Here is a 24,860-nt window from a genome sequence, read left to right as displayed (position 1 = left end):
CTTACTTTTCTAAGCAAATACGGGATAGAGAAAAACGGAGCTAAATAGAGGTAAAGACTAATGCCTGTACATGGGAGCCACTGGATTAAGACAAATCATGTGCTACTGTACCAAATAAGTAAAGTCCTTGTAACCTATACAGTATGAACAGGAACTTTACACAGCCCCATAACCCATAGCAAACAATACTCGATACCACTTCCTACACCCATTACCAAACCTATGAGACCTAACACTGATTATTTAAAAACATCTTCGGCCTCCACAGGAACAAGGACCCAAACTATATCAAAATTGAATTATACTGCTCTCGAATAATGAAATTTAAACACAGATCATCCCTAATAAACTACACCTATAACCTAGTCTAAGGCAATTTCTTAGCAAAATTAACCCCATAAAGGACCTATGTCACAAAGTGCACCATGTGGCACTATGTAAGAGTCTGTAGCACTCCTTTAGGGCCTAACTACAGTTAGTGTATACCCTTCTACTTACCTCCATTCCAGCTTCCTTTTGTCCATCATGCTATGCAAATCCTCTAAACTTTTATTTGAGTACAACTGCCCCATTTCCCTCCAGTTACACTTGGGCACTGAATGATCTCACAGGCTCAACCAACGAACTACACAGTATAGCCCAGATTCATAAATCCATATTTCAACAAAATAATGAGGTAGCCATTCTATTAATATAGTACACCTTAACATGTAAAAAGCTCAATGATGACTGTATTCGTCAAGATCAGGTTTTCTTAAAATTAATTATATTCTTTGACCAAGGTCAGGTAAAAATCCTGACCCAAAGACAGATTTTAGAAAGTTTGGAACTTCATACATTACTTTAACACACTAACTGTAGAAAGGCTATTCTCATCATCATCCTTTCCCAAAACTACTGTAACTCTTTTGAACACTTGACATGCCTAATCAAGTCATTCACTTTGTTACAATTTTAAGCTTCAAAACCCAGCCAAATGAAAAGCAAAGCTTCTTTATGTGAGAAACCCTCATGAACCAATAATGCTGGTAGGTCACTAACTCATAACATGCCAAAAATAAGAATGTTTTACTTCTCAAATTCCTGTTTAAATATTCAAACTGGTTTTCACCTGAAAATTTTAAAACATCCAGATAATTTCATAGCCAAACATGACAAATTTGGAAGTAATTTTTATTTTTCCTAATGATCCAATCTTGACCTCTTTATGGGAAATATACTTTTGGAGAAGCTGGAAACTAGCCTTAAGACTTTTAGCGAGGTATAACTACTCGCTGCTAGTTAGTGTGTGTGTGTGTGGGGGGGGGGGTTTATGTGTTAGTAACCGGTTACCCCATTCACACACACACACCTGAGCTATATCGCCACTTTTGATTGCAGGCAGAACTTGTAGGGGGGGGATAGGTGATGGTGGGACAACTCTGTACAGTATAAAGACCTCAAGGATTGTTATCATTACAAAAAATACAAATTACTTTTAAATAACATTTTTTCCGTCACTAAATACAAACCACTTCGCTCTTTATAGGGAAAGACTCATCTTTAGGTGTTCTGATTTAGACCCGGGGTGTTCTTCCGTGCTTCCCACAAACTTAGAGAGTTATCAACCCGACACCTTGCTAATTTCTCATGCATACGCAGGGCATAGTGGTATGGGCAATCCGTGTGATAACTAAGCAATGTGACTTGTCCAGGTAAGATTTCTTGGAGTCCTCGAACTTCCTACAGCAAATCATTGGACGTTGCCCGATTCCCACCTTGCTAAGGGAATGGGGACGTAACAAATATACGCACATATGTCAGGTTACATAAGGGAAGTAATTTCTTACCAGCAAGAGAGAGGAGGCCCATTCATCCCAGACTAAAACCCGGGTAACGTATGCCCTCAACCATCTGCTACTTGTCCAATCAAGGAGCTTGAGATGTTTGGACCACTTGTTATGCAGCCACCACAGTACCAATACAGAATGTCTCCATGTTCCTTTGGTTTACATCTTGCAGGTAAAGGGTGGTGAAGGTCGTCTGATGCTTTCACACCCGCTTGTAGAACTTGCGCCACAGAGTAGTTTTTCTTAAATGCTAGGGATGTACTTATGCCCCTAATGATGTGAGCTCTGGGTTTTCGCCCTTGCGGGGAGAGTCAGGATTCAAGGCTCGATCTATCGCCTTGCGAATCCACACAGAGATCACATTCTTTGTGACTCTCCTCTTAACCCTTCCCCTACTAAAAAATATTCTGTTAACTCAAGGGCAAGCTCTTGTGGTCCGTTTAAGGTAGCACCTCAGCGCCCTCACTGGGTATATTAGCAGTTGATCTGGGTCACAGGTTACATTACGGAGACTCTCAATCCGGAAGGGCCCGGATCTAGGATCTGCTACAGCTGGATTTTGAGTTTTTACAACACTCGGGAATGTACCGAGCATTACCTGTCCCTATTCCCTTGAATGGGAGACTTTGTATGAAAGACTGTGTAATTCACCGACTATCTTGGCCGAGGCCAGAGCAAACAGGGAGACAGTCTTCAGTGTCAGGTGAAGATCTGATGACTGACTCAGCAGTTCATAAGGCAGGGACCGTAGTACTGTACACAGACTATGTTGCAGGGAGGCCGTCTAACTTCAGGCTGAAGGCAGTTACGTTCGAACCTCCGTATAAGGTGAGACAATTCCAATGAGGAGGAAATATTAACCTTTTCACTGCCATTGGTGACTTATCAAAATTTGAAAAAGGGAAGCATCTTTTAAAATCTCTAAAACCATAGCAAGTTGGTATTTATCAAAAAGGTCTTGATGAGAGCTTTCCAATATACTGTAGATTAACAAGCAAGGATGTTTGTGGCCTTGAAAGATTTTGCTACATCAGAAGTTTTGTTGAATACACCAATGGTAGTGAAATGGTTAACTCCTTTTAGTCAAGGCTAAGCGGTAGCCTTTCACCGCCGAGACTGAGAGGAGTTTTTGCTCCCGCAAGTACAAAAATTTTACTATAACTGGGATAGTGACATCAAAAGGAGGGATACCTCTTCCAAGACACCAATCACAGAAGACTGCCCACTTCGCTTCATAGACAGCGGAAGAAGCCTCCTTGAGGTGTCCAGACATCCTTTTGGCAATTGCTTGCAAAAAGCCTCTCTTCGAGAGGAGATGCTGGATATCCTTCTGGCATGAAGTAGAGATTTCACATCTCTGTGTAATCCTTACATGTGGTTGTCCGAGTAGATCGTATCGTGGAAGGAGCTCCCTTGGCACCTCCGTAAGCAGATGTAAAAGGTCCAGGAACCATTCTGCATTGTGCCACATCAGACCTATGAGGGTCATTGACAGGTTTTCGAATGCCCTTACTGTGTTGAGTATTCTTATTACTAGGTAAAATGGGGGAACGCGTAGACGTCTTATGTTATCCCACTGGTGTTGAAAATAATCTTGTCAAAGAGCTTGGGGTCTGGTACCTGAAAGCAATACGTTGGGAGCTTGTATTTTAGACGTCACAAACAGGTCTACTATTGGTGAACCCCACAAGTCAGGACTCTGTTGGCTACTTGACAATCCAAAGACCATTCAGAGCCAACTATGCGAGTTGCTCTGCTCAGATTGTCTGCGAGAATGTTTCTCTTGCACGGGGTTGGAACTATTCGTTCACTTCTCTTAGCGTTAACCTTACCCCTCCTTCCTACCCGCTTTCCAGGCTTCTGTTATGCATTCGTCTTTTTCCCTTTCAGGTTTTCCTAATTCCTTTCCTAGTGTTATCCTCACAATTTTCCTTACCAAATTCTTTTACCGAACATTTCTGCCTCTCCTGGCCGCCCTTCTTGCTCTTGATCCCCTATTACTCACGTGTCTCATATATCATTCACCCTCAGAACACCTGCTACTGTCCTCCCTCCCTCCTCACTGGGTACCCCAGACTAGCCACCCTCCCTCACACCTAACACTCACTCATTCACATTGAAATCCTACTGTTTTTCTTTTTCTTTTTTCTATTTCTGACTTTTATTTTTTCCTTCTTTAATTTATTAGCTCTCTTCTAATTGGGTGATATTTTATTGCTATTTCTTTTGCTTAGAGATATTTTATGCCCTTTATTTTGCCTCTGACTTATTTCCTTTATTTTTCCTTTCCATGATCTTCGACTCCCACGGGACTTTCTGCTATAGCACTTTTTTCCCCACTGACAGACTTTGTCGTAATTCTTCTGTTTCGTGAACATATAGAGGAGGGACCTTACCATGTGCCTTTTCCACCTTACATGGCAGGTCACTTACACAGCATCTTTTTAAAGTTAATTCTCAGCAAACCACTTTAACTTTAATTCCCTCTGTCATCACTATAATTTTCTCCCTTTATTAGCGTTATCCCACTTAAAGACTGCCAACGCACGAGCCCGTGGTCCGCCTTTTTATATGGATGTGATTAATCTAAAACCAGTGTGATCAATCTAAAACAAATCAGACAACATTGACAAATATGTAAACATATCATCTCTTGGCAAACATGTAAACAATCCTAGCTGCCCAAAACATTTTTACTATAAACATAAAATTTTCATTTTTATTTTACTTAAAAGCAACTACAGTATATGATTATACTGAACACATTATATGTTGTTGTCAATCCTTCTAAAGTACTATATAAGTAGAAAAAATGTACGATGATTGAAATACAAGCAAAACAGTTGATTTTTCGATTGTTATTGTGGCTTTATGCATTTACGCAATGATTATACATGTACTGTAATTTACTAACGATACTTTTATCATTATCTTTAATTTTCTAATCAATTGAAATAGAAGATGGGATAAATATTATTATTGGGATACTGTGGATGTCGAATTACTGTGCAAGAGACGATCATTAAGTATTGTGCCATGTTTCAAGATTGCTGCGTATAACTTCATACGAGAAAGGTTAGTAGTTGTTGTATAAAATATATACACAATCTTGTATTGTACTGCATGCATATTGTACAGCGAGTTAAGTCGTCCAAACAAAAATAGAGAACACCAAGCTTTACTATATTGATATTAGTATATTATAGTAATATACACAACAGTATCAGTGAGTGTTAAACAGTATTACTTGATAGGAACTATACTGTCATAGAAAACAAGTAAAAACAATATTAGATAGTACTTGGTGGGTTAATTATCCGACCGTAGGCAATGGCAATGAGTTGTTAGGTTAGGAGTTATCCTACCCTAGGGCACCAAGCATTCGTGATTTTTTTTGCTTTTCGCATCTGTCTCTGTTACCTAACCCTCGCAAAGTACGTGGTCTGACTGTAACATGAAGGGAAGAGCTGCCTTCTTCAGCCTCTCTACTCTGCTCTCGGACGGAGACACTATGCAGAGTTTGGTGTATACCAGTTGCTGACTTAGCTGCAAGCAAGACTTCTTGGGATTTACTATGATGCCCCGATAGCGCCAAAACTCAAGAAGCCTGTCTCAGTGTTGAAAAAAGGTCGCCACCGAGTCTGCCAGAATCAGCCAATCGTCTAAGTATCTTAACAGACGAATGCCGTGTCTGTGTGCCCAGGCTGACACTAGGGAGAGCACCTGTATGAATCCCCAAGGTGCTGTGGACAGGCCGAAACACGGCACCTTGAACTGGCATTGCTGATTATCCACGATGATCCTTAGATACTTCCTTGAGGGCAGATGAGCTGGGATCTGGAAGTATGCATCCCTTAAGTCCAGTGTTATGAAGTTCCCAGGTCTGAGCACCTATCTAACTGTGTCTAACATCTCTAACCTGAACAAATTTGTTCAGGGAGGAGAGGTCAATGACTGTTCTCCAGCCTCCAGACACCTCTATAAGAAAGTCAACTGTAGAAGCCTGTACACCCTTCTAGGACTTCTTGAAGAGCGCCTTTCAAGCATGGTCTGGACATCAGCCAGGAGGGCATGTTCCTTCCTGGATCTCTTCATTTAGGAACTCGACGCTACTGGTCGTCGTTGTGTAAATGGAGGGAGAGATAGTATGAACAGGACAAGATATCCTACCTGAAGTATGGAGACCATCCAAGGTTCAGCCCATGTGCCAACCACCTCTGCTACCGTCTCTGCAGGCATCCTCCCACCAGTGGACAGGTGGGAGGAATGCCCTCCTTCGCAGGATCATCCACGTCCACCTACTCTTCTTCCCCTTCCTCTTTTGCCCTGATCTCTAGCATGAAAGGGCTTCTTACCGGTCTTCTTAAGAGCACTTGAACTCCTGGAGTTCCATTGAAATCTTACTGGGGGAGGCCTTTGTGCTGGCGGAGCTGCTGCATACAGATGTATCGTCATTGCTCTTTGAAGAAGGGAGTCCTAGCTCACCTTCCTCCATCGGTCTGTTACCATTTCAATGTTCTCAGCCTTTAAAAGCGAGGACCGCTCCATAGGGGAGTTGCGGAGTTTGAGGGGTTTCTGATCTCGGTACTTGTCTATGGAACTTTTATATCCCTGTGTCCTGCCATTTCAGAACCCAGTTAAACCAAAAGTTCACCACCTGGTGGGCTAGGAACTTGATTGTTCTTGTCCCTGAGAGAAGGAAGGTTGACATTACCTCGTGGGACCTTTCTTCAGTCTTGAAGAGGTGCCCTACCGAGTCTAGCCATAGGTCGGGCCACGAAGTAGCCTGCATGGCATACTTTGCAACCCTTTCCATGTCCAAGGCATCACTCACCGAGATCCTAACAGGTAGAGCTGCAAGTTTTTGAAACATCATATTATTTGTCAAGTGAAAAGGCTGCTAATGCTTCTTCAATAATGCAGTAGTACCATCTCTGTTGGACACCCCTGACCACCCTTGACCAGGGCAAAGCAGAGCTGGTCTTGGTGGGTCTACAGATGGTGTAGAGAAGGTTTAAGACAGTATCTCTGCCTTCCTGTGGATCGCTGGATGGGTCGTCAAGACCTGCCAATAGACATGATCTGCCTCTTTTTGTTCTGCAGCAGAGATATTTGGGCTCCGGGCTCTAGGTAACATATCATTATGCTCCTGAGTCATGATTAAGACCTTCCATCCCAAAGCCCGCACCAATTCAAACTTGGGGTGGGTCGGCGTCAATTCCGGTAGGTTTAACGTCTCAAACTCAAAATGAGATTCCTCTCTTCTGCTCTCTCAGTGATTTGAACCAAACTAGGAACACTTTGTCCTTGGTCCAGAGCCACAATCCTTGAGGCCCAGTTCTTAGGAACTAATACTGAATCTTTCCTCTCCTTAGGACGAGATACAATTCCAACGAGCAAAGAAGTCTTCTTCGGGACCTCCTTTGATCTGGGAGGACTCATAACGAGATTGGACTGCGTTTTGTCGTTTCTGCGGGAGGAGAGGTTTGATTGGATCAACAGATCTCAATTGGTGACCAACTGCACTCTCCTCGGAGATCTCGAGCCTCTACCGGTCCAAGGATGGAACGTGTTGCGTTGGCGAGAAGTTCGCTCTCGCACCTTAACAGGTCAATGGGTATGCGACACCGCGTAAGACTTTCTCGCTGACACAGGGTCTATCCAGCCACGAAAGTCAACATATTCGTGCACAGGAGTTCACAAATGGTCTAGTTTGTGAAAATCTTCTTTGGTAGGAGGAACTTCGCGAGATTTACTCGTCAATGCTCCCGCAGGAGTTTGACGATTGGTTTTTAAACATCCAACATTAGGATCCACTGCAGGGGGAAAAAATCTTGAGTACGTGATCACGCTAGTAAAGTTTGGTTCTTTCCCAAAAGCGTTAGGAACCATAAGCACACAGCCCGAAGGTTCTGGCTTGACCTCATTGGCAGATATCTGACGTGTCTGACGGGCACGACAGCAAGGAATCAAGACTGCATGCATCCTACGAACCACCTCATCGTCTTGTTCTGAAGAACCCCGTTCATACGGGCTGGAAAGAAGCATGGACGAATCCTGCACTCTTTTCCTAGGACCGCAAGGAGGAAACCACTCAGGGGAAGACCTAACTCACAAAAGAAAAAGGTGCTCTCCCTTAAGTAGGACTGCTCAATGCTACAGACTACGCAAACCCTCTGCAGGCTGAGCGTGCTCAGGTTGAGGAAAGGCGTCGTTATCTGCAAGTTGAGAAGCAGGACCTAGATCAACCTCTGTGTTGGCCGCATTTGGCCTTCCCGACTGAGTTACTCCGAGGAGTACTAATCCAGAGATGTTCTTGCACATGTACCAGGGCAGCATGTACAAACAGAGACTGGACAAGAGAGGAATATCCTGGTAGAGACACTAGAGACTCTGCCAGTTCATTACCTCCAGTCTCTGGGCAGATGACTGAGGTCAACCTCTGAGGAAGCAGGTGTGCACTTCCTCTGTGCCCCTAACTGGATCAACTCCAAGAGACCTTCCTTCAAAGTGTAACCCAAGATCCCTATGGAAGGCCAGAGTTGATGTACATCGTCAACGGAGAGAGACTCCCCTTCAGTGGAGGGTGGCGCCGCTTCTCTAGGGGAAGCAGCGGCGTCCTCTGAGCTTAAGGGTTGACTGGGGGGTCAAACAACCATTGCTCTTACTTGAACGTTCCCCTATAGAGATTGAACAAGACAAGGCCGCACGGAGAAATCAAGACGACAAAGAAGGATTTGTTCCTACATGAATATAAACCATCATCCTTTATTAGTAGCGTATGATTTCAGTGAAGCTGGATAGGTCGTTAATCTTTTAATAAGGTGTTTGTAGTTACTGGTGGCTGGAGGTAAGCCTCCCCACCCTGAAAGTCATCAGTGCTCCCACTTTTGATTTCAGTACTTCTTGCTGCCTCATCTTGCTGTTAGCTTTTTACTTTTATTTTTGAATTGAATGAATGTGCTGAGCATCATGTTTAAGGAATATATTCAAGAAGGAAAAGGATAAAACAGTACAGTTGTTTTCTGGATAAACTGTAAAGTGTCAGTTTTCTGAGCAAACCTGCCATTATTCACATCATACTTGTTCCTGTTGGGTAGCATACTGTTACTGTCATTCTCCCAAGAGTGAGGCCTTACACCAATGTGAACCTAAGAAATTTGGCATTCCTTAGACAATGACAAAGTTAACCTAAGTTATTTGGCATTACTTAGACAACGCCAGTGCACTGTCAGAGGAAGGAGGTTTGGCTGCCGCCAAGTGTTTAAGGGAAAGGGCACATCCTTTTTTCTGCCCTTGCAGTAACTTCCCAACCCCTGGGAGACACTAAAGGATGTAACACCTAGTAGAGTTGTCTTTATTGCTCTAATGAGTCCCCTGTGGCCTCCTCCCCCATGGAAGCATCTTAACTGGCTTACATGTTAGGTCCTTCAGACTCTGCTACTACTTCTAGAAGAACAAGTCAAAGATATCATTGAAGAAGTCAAGGAAAACAGATCAATAGGAGTTGCTTATGAGTAGACTGTGACTGTGTACTCATAGGAGAGATGGTGCGGTATTGAGAACCAACACATCCCAAGGTGTCTCAATGTGGTACAGAAGTAATTATTATTATTATTAAAATGAGGAGATTTACCAGCACAATGAGTTAAGTTAGACTCGTGCTGAGCTGGCCTGAATAAATTCGGGAAAGATAAATATATATTAAATATAATGAATAAAAGAATATAATCATATGCAGTAGACCCCCGCCATACGACATTAATCCGTTCCAGGGTTGGTATCATATGGTGAAAATGTCGTATGGCGGGCAATAGAATAGCCAATGCGTGCAAAACCCCAGGTAAAAACATCAAAATTTTATATACTTATTGAAAATTAGTAACAAAATAGTATAATATGTTATTTTTATTAATAAAATAAATTTTTGAATATACTTACCCGATAATCATGTAGCTGTCAACTCCGTTGCCCGACAGAATTCTATGGAGGGATACGCCAGCTATCACAATACTAGAAGGGGGTGTATTTACCAGCGCCACCTGTGGCCAGGTACTCAAGTACTTCTTGTTGACACCTCCTCAATTATTCCTCGGTCCACTGGTTCTCTATGGGGAGGAAGGGAGGGTCGATTAAATCATGATTATCGGGTAAGTATATTCAAAAATTTATTTTATTAATAAAAATAACATTTTTCAATATTAAACTTACCCGATAATCATGTAGCTGATTCACACCCAGGGGGGTGGGTGAAAACCAGTGTACAAGATTAAAGGATAGCTAAGTATCCCATATTTCATATAATCAGTTATCCACAATAACAATGAAATAATAAGTACCTGGTAAGGAAGTCGACTTGAACCGTTACTCTGCCTTTAATAAGATCGTCTTCCTTACTGAGCGCAGCGTTCCTCTTGGGAGGCTGAATCAACTCAAAGGTGCTAAAGTATACAGGGCTGCAACCCATACTAAAGGACCTCATCACAACCTTTAACCTTGGCGCTTCTCAAGAAAGAATTGACCACCCGCCAAATCAACAAGGATGTGGAAGGCTTCTTAGCCGACCGTACAACCCATAAAAAGTATTCAAGAGAAAGGTTAAAAAGTTATGGGATTATGGGAATGTAGTGGCTGAGCCCTCGCCTACTACTGCATTCGTTGCTACGAATAGACCCAGGGTGTAGCAGTACTCGTAAAGAGACTGGACATCTTTGAGATAGAATGATGCGAACACTGACTTGTTTCTCCAATAGGTTGCATCCATAACACTCTGCAGAGAACGGTTCTGTTTGAAGGCCACTGAAGTAGCCACAGCTCTCACTTCATGTGTCCTTACCTTCAGCAAAGCAAGGTCTTCTTCCTTCAGATGAGAATTTGCTTCTCTAATCAGAAGCCTGATGTAGTAAGAAACTGAGTTCTTAGACATAGGTAGAGAAGGCTTCTTGATAGCACACCATAAGGCTTCTGATTGTCCTTGTAATGGTTTTGACCTTTAGATAGTACTTAAGAGCTCTAACTGGGCAAAGTACTCTCTCCAGTTCGTTCCCCACCATGTTGGACAGGCTTGGGATCTCGAACGACTTAGGCCAAGGACGGGAAGGAAGCTCGTTTTAGCCAAAAAACCGAGCTGTAAGGAACATGTAGCCGTTTCAGATGTGAAACCTATGTTCCTGCTGAAGGCGTGGATCTCACTTACTCTTTTACCTGTTGCTAAGCACACGAGGAAAAGAGTTTTTTAATGTGAGGTCCTTAAAAGAGGCTGATTGGAGCGGTTCAAATCCTGATGACATTAGGAACCTTAGGACCACGTCTAGATTCCAGCCTGGAGTGGACAACCGACGTTCCTTTGAGGTCTCAAAAGACCTAAGGAGGTCCTGTAGATCTTTGTTGGAGGAAAGATCCAAGCCTCTGTGGCGGAAAACCGCTGCCAACAAACTTCTGTAACCCTTGATCGTAGGAGCTGATAGGGAGCTTACGTTCCTTAGATGTAACAGGAAGTCAGCAATCTGGGTTACAATGGTACTGGTTGAGGAAAACTGCATTGGCCTTGCACCAGCTTCGGAAGACTTCCCATAAAGACTGATAGACTCTGAGAGTGGATGTCGTCCTTGCTCTGGCAATCGCTCTGGCTGCCTCCTTCGAAAAGCCTCTAGCTCTTGAGAGTCTTTCGATAGTCTGAAGGCAGTCAGACGAAGAGCGTGGAGGTTGGGAGTACCTTCTTTACGTGAGGTTGACGCAGAAGGTCCACTCTAGGAGGAAGAGTCCTGGGAACGTCGGCCAGCCATTGCAGTACCTCAGTGAAACATTCTCTCGCGGGCCAGAGGGGAGCAACCAACGTCAGCCGTGTCCCTTTGTGAGAGGCGAACTTCTGAAGTACCCTGTTGACAATCTTGAACGGCGGGAATGCATACAGGTTGAGATGGGACCAATCCAGCAGAAAGGCATCCACGCGAACTGCTGCTGGGTCTGGAATCGGAGAACAATACAAGAGGAGCCTCTTGGTCATCGAGGTAGCGAATAGATCTATGGTTGGCTGATCCCACAGGGCCCAAAGTCTGCTGCAAACATTCTTGTGAAGGGTCCACTCTGTGGGGAAGACCTGACCCTTCCGGCTGAGGCGATCTGCCATGACATTCATATCGCCCTGAATGAGCCTCGTTACCAGCGTGAGCTTTCGATCTTTTGACCAAATGAGGAGGTCCCTTGCGATCTCGAACAACTTCCTCGAATGAGTCCCTCCCTGCTTGGAGATGTAAGCCAAGGCTGTGGTGTAGTCGGAGTTCACCTCCACCACCTTGTTAAGCTGGAGGGACTTGAAGTTTATCAAGGCCAAATGAACTGCCAACAACTCCTTGCAATAGATGTGAAGTGTCCTTTGCTCCTGATTCCATGTTCCCGAGCATTCCTGTCCGTCCAGTGTCGCACCCCAGCCCGTGTCCGATGCGTCCGAGAAGAGACGGTGGTCGGAGGACTGAACAGCCAATGGTAGACCTTCCTTGAGAAGAATGCTGTTCTTCCACCACGTTAGAGTAGACCTCATCTCTTCGGAAACAGGAACTGAGCCCGTCTCTAGCGTCATGTCCTTTATCCAGTGAGCAGCTAGATGATACTGAAGGGGGCGGAGGAGGAGTCTCCCTAACTCGATGAACAGGGCCAGCGATGAAAGTGTCCCTGTTAGACTCATCCACTGCCTGACTAAGCATCGGTTCCTTCTCAGCATGCTCTGGATGCATTCTAGGGCTTGGAAGATCCTTGGGGCCGACGGACAAGTCCGAAAAGCTCGACTCTGAAGATCCATACCCAAGGAGACAATGGTCTGGGATGGAACGAGCTGAGACTCCTCAAAATTGACCAGGAGGCCCAGTTCCTTGGTCAGATCCATAGTCCATTTGAAAATCTCCAGACAGCGACGACTTGAGGGAGCTCTTAAAAGCCAGTCGTCTGACGGAGCCGGACACAAGATCATGATACTGCTGCACAGTCTGTAAACTGTCAATCATGGGCAAGCGAGGAAGTACAGTGACAACCCGAATCTGTCTAGACTGTCTGGGTCGTACAGACAACTCCTTAACGGGTTGCTGAGGTTGCCCACTGCGTCACAACAAGTCCCTTCTGTTGGTTGTTGAACGTCTTCCCCGTGACACATTGACTCCGTAAACAAAAAATCCTCTAACAAGGACTAAGCTTGGACTGCATGTCATGCAACACAGCTCAAGGTCTATGGGAGCAGGTGTGGTAACAGACGGGATTAGCGGCTGAAGTGTAACCATTACCTTCCCTGTAAGCATGTTATGCTTAAATAAAAGTCCATAAGAGGTTATGCAGCTAAAGGCTCCCTCCAAATGACAGAGTCCTCAAGGGAATATCAGAAGGAGGGAGAAAAGAACTTTCTCATCTACAGGGACCTTATCCTAGAAAAGCTAAGTTCTCTGAGTGAGGGTTCACTGGTGCAAAGCAGCAGACTAGAAGGCAACGTTATGAAACTGCTTGACAGTCTAGTGAGTTGGCAACAACCCAAGATGTGTTGAGAAGCATGCGGTAAGGTATGCAGAGCATGATGTATGCAGAGTATGCTGTATGCAGAGCATGCTGAATGCAGAGCATGCTGTATGCAGAGCATGTTGTATGCAGAGCATGCTGAATGCAGAGCATGCTGAATGCTGAGCATGTAGGAAGTAGAGCCTGCTGTAAGCAGAGCCTGCTGAAAGGAAAGCAGAGCGTGTGCATGGCGTTTAACATTTCTCAGAAATTCCATGACCAGTGCTAGAGTGCTTAATGCATGCTTGCATGGGGTTTAAACCATGGTATGCTGAACAGCAGAGTCAGAACGAGCTGGAACAACAACAGAGGTTTCCTCAACTTGAGGGAAAACCTGAGGTTCAGACTGCATAGGCTGAACAACAGACGGAGCAGAAGGCAGGTGCAAGGGTGAAGGAGGTTGACTCCTAGCAAGAGTTGCACCCAAGGATTGTACCAGCTAAGCGGAGGACGGAGGCGGAGTAGTCCGTTCCTGTTCCTGAGAGATGAGTGGAGCATGAGAAGGTTGAGGCTGCGCAGAACAAGGTAAAGTTCTAGCAAGCTGAGGCTCCTGAGGCGCAAGTGCATGGTGTAGATGAGCTTGCCTAGATGAGGGTTGAACTCGGTGCAGCGCTGGTTGAGCAGACAGACTCACGGAGGGGAGAGGTTGTTGTACCCCAACCGAGAGTTGCACCACTGGAGGAGCAGCAAGGGGAGGAGGAGGAAGAGTGTAACTCTCCTGATCCCAAAGCAAGGGTTGCCTTAAAGAAGGCTGAGGCTGAACAACACTGTGAACAGCAAACTCCGAAAGTGGTTCAACATCGTACGCCTGGCAGATGGAGCTGCGACTGGGTGCAGCGAGTGCAGGCGGGTGCAGCACAGGCTGAACGGGTGCAGGAGGTTGGTGCACCACCGGTGCAGGCGGGTGCAGCATAGGCTGAACGGGTGCAGGAGGTTGGTGCACCACCGGTGCAGGCGGGTGCAGCACAGGCTGAACGGGTGCAGGAGGTTGGTGCACCACCGGTGCAGGCGGGTGCAGCACAGGCTGAACGGGTGCAGGAGGTTGGTGCACCACAGGTGCAGGAGGTGCAACACTCTCAGCACGACACTCACGCATCAAGTCCGAAAGCTGTGCTTGCATGGACTGTAGTAGAGTCCACAACATCATACGCCTGGCAGATGGTACTGTGATCAGGCGGAGCGAGTGTAGGAGGAGGGAGTGTAGGCGGAGGCGGTGGAGCAACACTCTCAGCCCGACACTCACTCATCAAGTCCGAAAGCTGTGCTTGCATGGACTGTAGTAGAGTTCACAACATCGTACGCCTGGCAGATGGTGCTGCGACCAGGCGGAGCAGGTGCAGGCTGGGCGAGCACAGGCGGAGCAGGTGCAGGCTGGGCGAGCACAGGTGCAGCGAGAACAGGTGGAGGGAGTGCAGGCGGTGCAACACTCTCAGCCCGACACTCACGCATCAAGACCGAAAGTTGTGACTGTATGGACTGCAGTAGAGTTAACTTGGGGTCGGCAGACACTAAGTTCTGCTGAGGTAAAGCCTTAACAGCAGAGATCTGTTGTGGCAGAACCTTACTCCTCTTAGTCGGAGTGTAATAAACTGATGACTTAGGAGAGTCAGAGCTAACCCAACGACTGCATTCGGGTTGTGAACTTTAACTTCGTACGTCTGGCATAGGTCTGGACTTAACGTTTAAGAAGTCTTGAGACCTGAGACCAGCGTTACTCTGCCTTTATTTTCTCCCCTAATCTCTTCTGCAGACGAGCAAAATAAGGGCTCAATCGTCTGCGGGTGGGAGTGACGGTCTCGGTAAGACACGCCCACAACCACCGAGAATACTTCTGTGCGCCGATCAAGGCCTGCTGAACCCTTATGCCCTTCGACATTGCTTCTCCCCTGGGCTTGGGAGCTTGCAAGAGGTCCCGGACTGGGAGGACGACTGGCGCGCACAAAAGTACCCTCACGCACTAATCACTTATCACTTTGATTTCTGTTTGCACTTATTTCACTGAACTCGAAACTTAAGTGGTTTGTACCTGAAATACGCAATTCTATCCTTTCTCAAAGTTAGTAATTGCGAAAACAGAATTACAATGTAACAGAAAAATCTAATGAAAGATAAATCAGTGGTTGGAAAGAGACTAAACACTAGATCACTCTAGAAACGTTTAGTTTCTTCCCCTAAAGAGACTAGGGAGAAGAGCAAAAATCGATAATGACGTTACTCGTACGCCTGGCAGGCTTGAATGAAACGTTTATCCTCTTTCTCCCTCCGTCTCTATCTCTCTCTCTCTCTCTCTCTCTCTTGACTTAGAACCTGAGAGAAGAGCCCAATCATATATATCGTTAAAACATATTATTGTTAAAGGAAAAAACTGAAAAGTTCCTTTATTAGGATCAAAACCATTAAGTTAAGAAAGAATGAACAAAACGCTAGACACGGTTACTCTTACTGCAACGTGAAACCGTGAACATTCTTTCTCTATCGTAACGATAGAGTGCAAGTTGAACGTTCTGAACGTCAACAACTGCAGAGACAAAACAAAACGTTAGTTCAGCTTTGAAAACAGTACGAGACTGTCAAAGAAAATCTTTCAAACTCTGTGGCGGAAATAGCATAAAATGTTAACAGGTAAAACCGAAATGACGGGCTCAAAGTTTATTAACTTCGGTAAAAGACCGCCTACTATTAGGAAGGTCGAATATAAACAAATATAAAAATTAATTTTAATGAGTTTATAATAAAAGGAAGTTAATCGAAGAGGCCTATAAGAGGCGGAGAGATATAAAATAAATCTGTAACTTTGTTAAGCAAAATTAAGAAAGAGAGTCTATACTCTCTTAGACACCAACACTTCCGTCTAAGGGAAGGGTCGGCCATTGAAAGGTGAACGAGAGTTCATACTCTCTCGTCACCAAAATTAATCAAATTAATTCCAAAAGCTAACTAAGCTAATATAGAAGTTTTCCAGTAAAGCGACAGCCGAAATCAAAGAGAAATACTTCACCAAAGTCGTGAAAATACTCCAAGAACATAAGCGTATCCCAGAACGTCTTGCCGGAAGCACGACAGAGGAATAATTGAGGAGGTGTCAACAAGAAGTACTTGAGTACCTGGCCACAGGTGGCGCTGGTAAATACACCCCCTTCTAGTATTGTGATAGCTGGCGTATCCCTCCATAGAATTCTGTCGGGCAACGGAGTTGACAGCTACATGATTATCGGGTAAGTTTAATATTGAAAAAAGCACTGTACTACAGTATACTTATATATAACATACATGTACTGTACAGTATATAATTAAATAACATTACAGGTATGAATAAAAATTATATACTGTACTGTAAAGGAAAAATTAAATTTTATTTACCTTTGGAGTGACGTGACTTGAGCTGGTAGTGGGTGGAGGCAGAGGGGAGAGGAGACGGCAGATATAAAACGTTTCAATGCTAATTATGTTATGTACATTTAATAATAAATTTATTCTTACTATTAAACACTTAAAATTAAAAATGCTTTTTTTTTTAATTATTTTTGTCTTGAAATTTTTTTTATGATTTTTTTTTTTAGAACTTAAAAAATTACTCTTTTTTTAGCTTTTTTAATAGAATCAGTTATATAATCTTTGCTTTCTGACACTTCTCTTTTGGAGAAATATCTATCCAAAGGAGCCTGTTTCTGACGATTACTCAACATATTTCTAAAATGACTCATACACTTGTCATTAACACTCTCCATAAGATGACCTGTGTGAAGTTTTTCTGGGTGTTTTTTTTTTTTTTCAATCTATCTCGTAAGGTTTTCATACCAACCGATAGCTTCCCTTATTTCTGCCGATGTCGTTTCTTCAGTCTCCCCCCCGTCCTCGCTACCACTAGAGCTGTGCTCTTCTTGAATGATTGTCAACTGCATTGCCTCCAACTCCTTCAAGTCTTCAGTCGTAAGCTATTCCCTGTGCTCCTCGATAAGGTTATGGACGTCAGCCTCTTCGACAACAAGCCCCATGGACCTCCCGATTGAAATTATTTCCTCAACATCACCCTCAGGGGCAGGATCATCAATGGCCTCGTCTTCAGTTGAGGGTTCGAAACCTTCGAAGTCGCGTTCTGCCACAACAGCTGGCCACAGTTTCTTCCATGAGGAGTTCAAGGTAGGCCGTGAAACCTCATTCCAAGCTTTGTCAATCATCTTCAGGCATTGAACGATGTCAAAATGCCCCTTCCAAAATTCACGGAGGGTGAGTCGAGTTCTTTCAGTCACTTCGAAGCACCTTTTGAACAGATGCTTCGTGTAAAGCTTCTTAAAGTTGGCAATCACTTGCTGGTCCATAGGCTGGAGGAGAGGGGTAGTGTTCGGTGGCAGATAGAGAACCTTGATGAAGGAGAAGTCAGGATGAATGATGTCCTCGAGGCAAGGAGGGTGAGCAGGGGCATTGTTCAGTACCAGGAGACATTTGAGAGGAAGATTGTTCTCTTCTGAAAATTTCTTGACAGCCGCACCAAAGCAGACGTTTATCCACTCAATAAATATGGTCCTCGTGACCCAGGCCTTGGCATTAGACCTCCAAAATACCGAGAGCCTATCCTTCGTGTTATTTTGTGCCTTGAAGGCACAAGGATTCTCTGAGTAGTATACCAGTAGCGGCTTAATTTTTAAGTCCCCAATGGCATTTGCACAAAATGCGAGGGTAAGTCTGTCCTTCATCGGTTTATGGCCAGGAAGTTTCTTTTCTTCAGCAGTGATATATGTACGGTGGGGCATTTTCTTCCAGAAAAGGCGAGTTTCATCACAGTTAAACACTTGCTGAGGAATGTAGCCTGCTCTGGAGATTATTTTCTCAAACTTCTTGAGGAATTCTTCAGCTGCTTTCTTGTCAGAACTGGCCGCCTCTCCATGCCTGACGAATGAGTGAATACCAGTCCTCTTCCTAAAACGATCAAACCACCCATGAGAAACCTTGAACTCTTGGAGGGCTTGCTGCGACGTTCCTTCGTCTCCGCCGCCTCTCTGGGCTTCCACGAGATTGGCGAAGATGGCGCTCGCCTTGTGTGAAATTACCGATTGCCTGAGTGTATCACCAGGGATTTCCTTCTCTTTAATCCATAGTAGAAGGAACCTCTCCATCTCGTCATTGATTGAGGTCCTTCCACTGGCAAGGACAGTCATGCCTTTAGAAGACTTACTTACTTTAATGGCTTCCTTGTTTTTGATGATTGTACCAATCGTTGACTGGTTACGGCCATATGTACTAGCGAGGGTAACGATGCGCATGCCTTCTTCGTATTTCTTTGTTATCTCCAGCTTCGTTTCCACAGTAATCATCTTCTTACTTCTCCCTTTAATATCACTAGCAATCTTGGGACCCAAGGCTAACAAATTAAAGTTGGAATTAAGCACTAAAATGCACAAAAAATACGATATCGCTAGCACTCACACGAGATCAAGTCTTTACGAAACGCACTCGAGATTCTGAACTGAGCGCTCGTATAACAAAGAGAGAGAGAGAGGCAGCATCTATCTCAGGCATTGTAGGAGGGACTTTGGCCAATAGCGTATCAGCATCTTAGTGACGCCGTGACGCCGACCAATAGCAGACCAGCTTCTTAGTGACGTATGAGCGTGGTGGTAGGCGAGTGACTCGCACAGTCGTACGCGTAAAAACCGCCAAGTTTGAGTTTTGGAATTCGATGCCATAAGGTGGGGAAAAATGTCATAACGAGGGGACGAAAAAACATCGTATTCCACACCGTAACATGAAAAAAACGTAAGCTGGGGACGCCGTACCCCGGGGGTCAACTGTAGTAAAAATACATGAAAAATAAATGAAGTGATAAAATTCTACGACACCAGGTAATTGAAAATATAAATCTTACCTATAAAAACTATGCTTCTTAAAGTCATTAAAAATGTAGAAACTCTCAGCATCTGATAGAATATCAGACAGCCTTTACTCACAAAAGGATAAATACCTGTCTTCTAAAAACTTTATAATCACAAAAAATATGCCATATGGTTAAAAATAAGTGTTACACTTCACTGCACCTGGGTAGTCTCATGAGGTGTGCACATTAAATTTCCACGGATCAATTCCGTATGACCAATACACAATCTTGCTAAAATCAGTTCCGTTTTGTCCTTCTGTTCTGATTCGAATGGAGAAATTATTGGTTTTATTCGTTTCAATTTATTATTGTGTTTTATTATTTCAAATAATTTGCCATTCATTTTAGTATGAAATACATTATGATGTTTATATAATCCTTAATGGAGAGTCCACTACCAAGTTGTGGTAAATCTATTGTTAATTTAGCAATGAAATCTGCTTTTTCATTACCAGCAATTCCAATATCGACTGGAGTCCAACAATTTCAGATGATTAATAAAAGTAATCGGTATACAGGTATAACATTAATGCACCTGACAAATATATATAAAATATTATAGTTTAAATAAAAACATGAGATAGAATTGCAATTTGCTAAAGAAGTTGAGAGCATTTGAAGCTTATCGCTATCAAAATTTGATTTGTTAAGTGGTGTTTTGGATTTTGGTGCTTGCATGTCATTGTTCTCATCTTGCTATAATCAACTAGCTGGTCATCTAGATTTTTCTACTGAACTAAATGAAAGTATCCTTTTGCACTCTTAAAGTTTTTATTTTGATTTGATAATAAAATTTGTTAAGGAGCTCTTCATTGTGTAAAACCAGTCAATTCTTATGCCTGAAACCTTTGAGAGCTTTTATGGCACTTCTTGAATCATAATAAATGACTAAGTTAAGATTTACCTTATCTTCAATTGTTTTAATTAAGTAAATTGTTAATAAAATCGCCGATACTTCAGATGTACACACTAATGCTTCATAACGTAATGAGAAGCAATTTATTTTGTCTGCAAATACTGGAGCACAACATTTACCCACTGAAGATTTAGAGCCATCAGTATATACAGTATAGCATAATGAGGTCTTTGACTTTGAATATGTTTGAAGGCATCATGGGACTCAGAGTATAGCTATATTTCTGATAAATAAAAAAGATGCAAGCATAACTTTGTTTTCTTTAGGATCCAAGGTGGAGGAAAGAGAAATGGTTGAATAAGTTCATTCTGATGTTTGTAGATTACAATATCCTATTTGCTCTTATTAGGATACTACCGCTAGAGAGTTATGGGGTCCTTTGACTGGCCAGACAGTACTACATAGGACCCTTCTCTCTGGTTACGGTTCTTTCCCTTTGCCTACACAGACACCGAATAGTCTGGCCTATCCTTTACAGATTCTCCTCTGTCCTCATACACCTGACAACACTGTGATTACTAGACAATTTTCTTCACCCAAGGGGTTAACTACTGCACTTTAATTGTTCAGTGGCTACTTTCCTCTTGGTAAGGGTAGAAGAGACTCTTTAGCTATGGTAAGCAGCTCTTCTAGGAGAAGGACACTCCAAAATCAAACCATTGTTCTCTATTCTTGGGTAGTGCCATAGCCTCTGTACCATGGTCTTACACTGCCTTGGGTTAGAGTTCTCTTGCTTGAGGGTACACTTGGGCACACTTTTCTATCTAGTTTCTCTTACTCTTGTTCTGTTAAAGTTTTTATAGTTTAAATGGGAAATATTCATTTTAATATTGTTACTATTCCTAAAATGTTCTATTTTTCCTTATTTCCTTTCCTCACTGGGCTATTTTCCCTGTTGGGGCCCCTGGGCTTATAGCATCCTGCTTTTCCAACTAGGGTTGTAGCTTGGCATTTAATAATAATAATAATAATAATAATAGGAACGGTGGTTCATGATTGTTTATAAATATATTGCTTTGATTGAAACTTCTTTGTTGGAGAAATGGTGGATAGGATCTATAATGCACTTAGCATTATTACAAAATCTCAATGTAAGGACAAGGATGGTTCCCCACTTTCACATAATACTGTACTGAGATATTTAAGGAAGATATAAGGCTCCACTAAAAAGTTTCCGACCTTGAGTATGTATTGGATCTAAGGACTTCAAAGTAGTTTCAGATCCTGATCCATATATTGGGCTACCATTATCTATTCTTGGTATGACTAATGCTTTATAAATCATCATTAAAATTTATCTCTTTCCACACCATATTTGATGTAGGATTTATATGCTTTCCAATTGAGATGAATATGACAAATTCGTAGATAATTTGTATTTTTCCCAACTATACAAACCTTAGCTATTTATTAGGGGTTATACTTTCAGCGGAGCTGAAATGACGAGCCATTAAAATTTAGCGAGGGTCAACTACCCACACTGCTAGTTAGTGGGGGTAGGGGGGGGGGGTAGCTTGCTACCACTCCCGTTCACACACCTGTGATTTAGTCACTTTGCTTGGAGGTAGGACTTCAAGGGGGATAGGGATGACGGGCAAGTTTGTATAAATAGCTAAGATTTGTATAGTTAGGAAAAATACAAATTATCTACGAATTTGTCATTTGTTCCGTAACTGAAATACAAACCACGCTATTTATTAGGGGTGACTCACCCATTAGGAAGGGTGGATGTCCCTGCCAATCTGGCTTTTGGCTTTGCCTGGGGACTCCTTATCCGAGTATGTTAGTACTCAAATATAAGGAGTCCCTGCCCTCGCTAAACCTTGCTACGCAAGGTCCGCGGCCTACGCAAGCTGTGTGTTGAGACGTGCAGAAGTGTGACTGTCTAGGTAAAGTTATTCCGATTCTATGTAGGAAAAACCTGATATAACCAAGACTTTCCCAATACCACCTCGCCAGGGTATGGGGACGCAACAGTATTAGCTTAATACTAGGTACACAAGGGAGCATGGTTTACCTGCAGTGGTTTGAGGTCAGCTTATGCAGAGAACCCAGGATGCTGCTTTCCCACACGAGAGGGTAGGATGAAGAAAAGAATAAGAGCCAGTCAAATCTTTTCATTCACGCAGACTAAAGCCGGGTAACAGTGCCCTCAACCTTCTGCTACTTGTCCAGTAAGGAGCTTGAGGTATACAACCAGCTGTTGTGCAGCCACCACCGGACCGATAGAGATCGTATCGAGTTCCTGTGGGTCACGTCTTGCAAGAGAAAGGTTGTGAAAGTCACCTGGAGCAATCACATCGTTTATTGTAAAACCTGCGTCACAGAGTAATCTGCTAATAAGGACCAGGGGCATAGTTATGCCCCTGACACTGTGAGTCGTCATGTCGAGAAGATGTTTTGGTGATCCTCCTCTAGTCTCTCCCAGTGCTGACAAGAGGAGGGACCCAGCCAGGCTGTTGCCGTTTTCTTTAGGTAAAGTCTCATACCTTACCCTGGGTACAGTAATGGATGATCTGGATCGTCCGTTACCTAGTTGAGACTTGTGTAGGATCCGTCACCTCTGGAGACTGTGTCTGGAGTCATACTCAGGGACGAAACTGAACATTGTCTTTCGCCCTTCTCAATAATGGGCGATGTCGAAAGAGAGACCATGAAGTTATAGCTTGTGATAGGTGTCGAAGTGGGATGTCTGTTATGTGGAGAGGGTTCTCTTGGAAACTCTATCAGGAGCTGCAAAAGGTTTGGAGACCATTCTGCATAATGCCATAGCGGAGCTAGGAGAGTCCTTGAGAAGTTGACCGATGTTCTAGCCTTGTTGAGTGCCCTTCTCCAGATAAAACAGGGACGAGACGTAAACGTCATTGTTGTACCCACCGTTGTTGCCAGAGAGCATTGGGGTCTAGGGCTGGTGAGCAACGGTAGCCTGAGATTCAGGAGTGAGCACGTTCTTCCAGTCTGGAATGAAGCGGGCTGAAAGTGGTACCAAACGGATTTTGGCCCATCTTAGTGTTTATACTATTAGATGGGAAGAGGCTACAAGCAAGTTCCTTCTTGCTTGTCGATATGAGTCTCTATGTGGTGTGTGGTGTGTCGTCCATCACATCACTGAGTGGTCTGTTAGGAACCGATGAGGCTGCTGAAGGACCGGAAAGTTGGCCTTCATCTCTTAAAGAGATTTAAGTGAAGGTACCTTCGGGCTCTGTCCAGAGGGCTGAGGTCATGCGGTGCAGCACTATGGTCCCTCCTTTCTTCTTTTTTCTGACTCAAGTCTCTTGGAATGGAAGTCGTTCTCATTTCGAGAAGGTTTTGTGGACATTGGTGTCTAGAATCATTCCCAGATACACCAGTCTCCTGGGAGGGAAGTAGGGAAGACTTCCGTATGTTTACCCTGATCACTGGATCTTGGTAAAAAGACTTCAGAAGTTCCAGTGTTAATGCAAGGTTGCCTCTGAGTCTGCTAAGGTCAGTCAGTCGTCCCGAGAGAGAGGAGACAGAAGCCGATCCTGTGAGACCAGGAAGGGTGTAGTGGAAAGACCGAAGCATAGTGCCTTGAACTGGTGTTTCTTGTTTGTCTAGACTGAATCTTCCAACCTTCCTAGATGGATGGTTTGGACCTGGGAGTAAGTGTTCTTTAGGTCCAGAGTGCAAATGAAGACCTGAGGTCTTAGCCCTTGTTCGAACTCCAACATGGTGTGGACATCGACCCAAAGGGACAGCTCCTTGCTGATCCTTTTGCATGGAAGATTGTCGACGCTGGAGTCTTGACTCGTGTCGTAAAGGATCAGGCGCGATACCCAGTGTAAGAATTCTTCTCTGAGAGAGAATTTCTTTAACTAACAGAAGGAAGGCAATGCTTAGCCTTACCATGCGCCCTGATGGGATTGATGCTATTCCTTAGAATAGAATTAATCTGGCGAATGTTAATCAATGGTTAACCGTTGGGCATCATGGTTACTGTGCAGTTGGAGAGTGCTCGCAAGTAGTTCCCTGTCGGCAAGCCGTTGATGAGGGTTGTCGAACATTTGCCGATCACTTTAGTGTGGTAGCGAACGGGCAGTAGCGAGAAGTATGTTGTATACCTTCTGATCTAGGAACTACAGGAAGCGGTTGACTAGTAAGTTCGAGTCACGAACTGCTGGCAAACTGCCGATGAACGATGAATCGGTGATCTGTGAGCCGATGGTGAGTTCGAAGATCAGCAAGCTGATTATGGTCCCCCTGGTTGGTCAGAGATGAGCAAGCTGAAGATGGGCTGGTCAGAGATCAGCGAGCTGAGTTCAATGATCGAAGAAAGATGAGCTGCCCATCGGTGATCTAGTGATCAGCAAGCTAATGACTGGTTATTGACTAGCAATCGGTGATTGGAAACGCTAGCAATAGGAGATCGTTAGTCATTGGAGGGACTAGAGGTCAAAGATCAGCATTGAGCTAGCAATTGGCGATCTAGGGATCGGCGACCTAGCGATCAGTAAACTGTGAACTAGCCATCAGCAAACAGTGATCTAGAGATCAGTCTGTTGATGCTTTCCTGTTTGCTGACGTTGGTCTGTCAAGGAAAAAGAAACTTCCGAAGAGACAGGGACCAAGGATTCCCCGTTTCGATTCCCCTTGTAGGATGGAATCTTCGGGATCTTGAATCCTTCTGTGAAGCCTTATTCCTCTTTTCCCGGAGGCAATGTTTATGTGTTTGCAGGGAGGAATG

At 43.9% G+C, this 24,860-nt stretch overlaps 1 protein-coding gene across 1 annotated transcript in view; it reads right to left on the bottom strand.

Annotated features, from left to right (window-relative positions):
- The window catches only part of MED17 (mediator complex subunit 17), a 162,954-nt gene that overhangs the window by 1,338 nt on the left and 136,756 nt on the right, over nt 1-24,860 (bottom strand). The gene's annotated exons all lie outside the window — the stretch shown is intronic.

Source organism: Palaemon carinicauda, chromosome 15 (genome assembly GCF_036898095.1).
Source record: "Palaemon carinicauda isolate YSFRI2023 chromosome 15, ASM3689809v2, whole genome shotgun sequence".
Taxonomy (NCBI): domain Eukaryota; kingdom Metazoa; phylum Arthropoda; class Malacostraca; order Decapoda; family Palaemonidae; genus Palaemon; species Palaemon carinicauda.
This window is presented reverse-complemented; position numbering and strand designations above follow the sequence as displayed.